Source organism: Coregonus lavaretus (genome assembly GCF_964263955.1).
Source record: "Coregonus lavaretus genome assembly, chromosome: 29".
Classification (NCBI taxonomy): Eukaryota; Metazoa; Chordata; class Actinopteri; order Salmoniformes; family Salmonidae; genus Coregonus; species Coregonus lavaretus.
Genome location: NC_140016.1, coordinates 4,975,045 through 4,978,725, shown reverse-complemented (window position 1 = coordinate 4,978,725; position 3,681 = coordinate 4,975,045). Strand labels below are relative to the sequence as shown.

Genomic DNA, 3,681 nt, shown 5'->3' with positions numbered 1-3,681 from the left:
CATCTAGCCATCCAGGAGGGTGTTGTGTGTGGAAGGCATTAGTAATAATAATAATAATAATAATAATATGCCATTTAGCAGACGCTTTTATCCAAAGCGACTTACAGTCATGCATGCATACATTTTTGTGTATGGGTGGTCCCGGGGCTCAAACCCACTACCTTGGCGTTTCAAGCGCCGTGCTCTACCAGTTGAGTTTGTATTTATATAGGTTCTATAATTCTTCTTGGAATAAACTGATTTGACGTTGTTCTTCTGTTTATTATTTTTTGTTGAGAAACACAGGATCATTCTGGCACATTAAACCCACTTGATAAAAAAATTATGTATGCACTAACTGTAAGTCGCTCTGGATAAGAGCGTCTGCTAAATGACGTAAATGTAAATGTAATTAGCTTTTTAAATGGTTAAAACATTCCTATTGCAGTAAAATGCACTGTGGTGGAAAAGGCCTCTGCTGTGTCCAACCTTGACCAGTAGATGGCAGTAGGCAAGCAGTGGTTCTGCCTGTCTGGGTTTGAATGAGAGCAATGATGAAAGCTGAGGAAAACTTTATTTTATAGACTTTTTCATATTTTATTATTTTGTTACATGGAGACGGAATAAACCATGTGACCTGACCAGGGGAAACTCTAGTCAGGCTCCAGGCTCCAGTCCTGCCCTCCAGGACATCTACAGGCCCCGGTGTCACAGGAATACCAAGAAGATCATCAAGGACCTCAGCCACCCAAGCCACGGGCTGTTCACCCCGCTACCATCTAGAAGGTGGAGACAGTGCAGGCGCATCAAAGCTGGGACCGAGAGACTGATGAACAGCTTCTATCTCCAGGCCATCAGACTGTTAAACAGTCACCACTAGCCGGCCTCCGCCCAGTACCCTGCCCTGAACCTTAGTCACTGTTACTAGCCAGCTACCACCCGGTACCTTAGAGACATTTAACACTGGTCACATTAATAATGTTTACATACTGTTTTACCCACTTCATATGTACACAGTGTACAAAACATTATGAACACCTGCTCTTTCCATGACAGATTGACCAGGTGAAAGCTATGATCCCTTATTGATGTCACCTGTTAAATCCACTTCAATCAGTGTAGATGAAGGGGAGACAGGTTAAAGGACTTTTTTTTAAGCCTTGAGACGGATTGTGTATGTGCCATTCAGAGGGTAACTGGGCAAGACAAAACATTTAAGTGCCTTTGAACGGGGTATGGTAGGTAGTAGGTGCCAGGTGCACCGGTTTGCGCCAAGAACTGGAACGCTGCTGGGTTTTTCACGCTCAACCGTTTCCCGTGCGTATCAAGAATGGTCCACCACCCAAAGGAAAATTCAGCCAACTTGACACAACTGTGGGAAGCATTGGAGTCAACATGGGCCAGCATCCCTGTGGAACACTTTCGACACCTTGTAGAGTCCATGCCCCGACGAATTGAGGCTGTTCTTAGGGTAAAAGGGGGGTGGAACTCAATATTAGGAAGGTGTTCCTAATGTTTTGTACACTCAGTGTATATGCTGTATTCTAGTCAAGGCTCATCCTATATAAAACTACTTCTGTACACAACTTTTATATTCATATACTGTCCATGCACACCATTTATATAGATATTTATTCATTTCATGTTTTGTATTGAATTTTTTGTATTCTGTGTGTATTGTTATTGTGTTGCTAGATATTACTGCACTGTTGGAGCTAGAAACATGAGCATTTAGCTGCACCTGCGATAAAAATCTGAGAATCTGTACATGACCAATAAACTTTGATTAGTTTTATTAGTAAAAACAGTACAACCCTTTTGAGATTTCATTATTTTTTATTTCATCCAGTTAGTCTAGACATTACAACATCCCAAATTTACTGCAAAAAAACTATTAAATACTATTAACAGTATTCCATAATACCCTTTCTTAAAAATACCAATTTTATTTAGATGACTGTAAACTGTCATGACTTATTCCTCCAGTGGATTTGTATCACTTTGGCTAGATTGACATTGCAGCAGATTGATTTGGCAGATAGACTGAAGGCCTGTGAAACATTTATTGTTATTTACCTAAGATTTTTATTTTGTAATAATTAAGGTTTGTTCGGGCAGGTTTGTGTGGCATTTCTTGGGGTTTAATACATCAAGTTAAAGACTACGGTAAAGAGACACTCATACATTGTCCGCTGGTTGCAAATATTCAGTTATTAGAATCCATTGTGCTTATCTCTCACTAATTGTTGGTTTTTCAAAGTTACATTAATCTACTTGATTAATGAATGTGCTTTGTCACATTAATTATGTATTGGACTTGATGTTTGAAATACTGAGAATTAGAAATAAGCATTATCTCAGATCAACCATCAATCACAATATTGTGCTTTTTCATGTTGTATTTTCCAAACATCGCATTCACAGTTTTACATATGAAAAACATCAAACAATGAACAGATGCTCAGACCGTGATTCAATCCAAGGCGCGTTATAGAGCAGCACACTATAACATAATTTACACTTGAGCCAACGTGCAGCGTTTACCGTGAATGTGATCTCTGTGAACGTCAGAGAAATTGCCTTTAAAAAAGGTGCATTCTCAGTCCAATGCACTGCTCTACAACACGCCCTAGATTTAATCCCTGCCTCAGTTTGAATTAGACCTGCCGATGCTCCATTTAACTACTGAAATACACGGAAACATTATCCAGAGCCTCTTCATACCATCTGTAAGAACAACGTCTATAGCAGGATTCTCTCTGAAAAGACTTATATAGAACCATACAAGTCAATACTGTAGATATTTTTCATACTTAAACATTTAAACACCTTACAAAAATCACATAATGCGATGAAGAAGGAGGATACTATTATCAACCAAACAGAATGTTCACAATAATGATTTAAAACATTTTTTTAAAATTACACTTCCATTTTTTTTTTTCAGACATAAACTCTTGGAATAAACAGGATTGAAACTATCAATTTCTCTATTGTTTCTCTGTATGCGTGGCTTTTTAAGGTACTGGTAATGCTATTATCTAGAGTTATTTTTGTCTGACAGTACTGCATCAGTAGCCTACCTGTAGCTTTAACTGATGTTTCTGTAGTCCCTTGTTTAACAACATCACAGTGAATTTGAGTGAATCTTCCAGCAGGAAATCATTCACTATTCCTCAAATTCATTGTCGTATAGATTTTAAATTAGGGATTGACAAATACGCATAAGACATGCTGCGCTTTTGTTTAGCCTGAGACAGCAGAGTAGCACAATAAACGAACATACCATCAGCTCTTTGGCACATGGGTCAGCAAGGTCTGTGGGTGTCTCATGACTGGGTTGCATTCAGGACCGCAAGGTTTTGCTCTTAACAAGGAAGACCACTCTGCACACTTCATAACACCCTGCCACACCTTGAAATAAATCACTACTTTCATTTCAAGGCAAGACGGCATGGCGGATTCTGCTTTAAGGGGAGATTTGGCACCCCTACATATCAAACTGTAGAAGGTATTTGTAGAACGTAAGATTTGTCATTGTTTTGAAACAGAGCTGCAGCGGATGCCACCCTGAATGTAGCCCTGAAGTGACTACACAGACAGACTAGTTGACTCCGTCTGAAACACACCTGTAACCAACCATATGACATACTATCAGACTTATGAGGAGTGGTTTGTTCATGCATGGTTTGGGAAGCAGAA

General features: G+C 39.3%; 1 protein-coding gene across 1 annotated transcript in view; it reads right to left on the bottom strand.

Moving 5' to 3' along the window:
* Positions 1 to 1,805: 1,805 nt before the first annotated feature.
* The window catches only part of sfxn1 (sideroflexin 1), a 22,310-nt gene continuing 20,434 nt past the window's right edge, over positions 1,806 to 3,681 (bottom strand). The window contains exon 11 of the mRNA XM_084147253.1: positions 1,806 to 3,681. This exon is cut by the window's right edge and continues 1,071 nt beyond it. The gene's annotated coding sequence lies outside the window, so the exon portion shown is untranslated.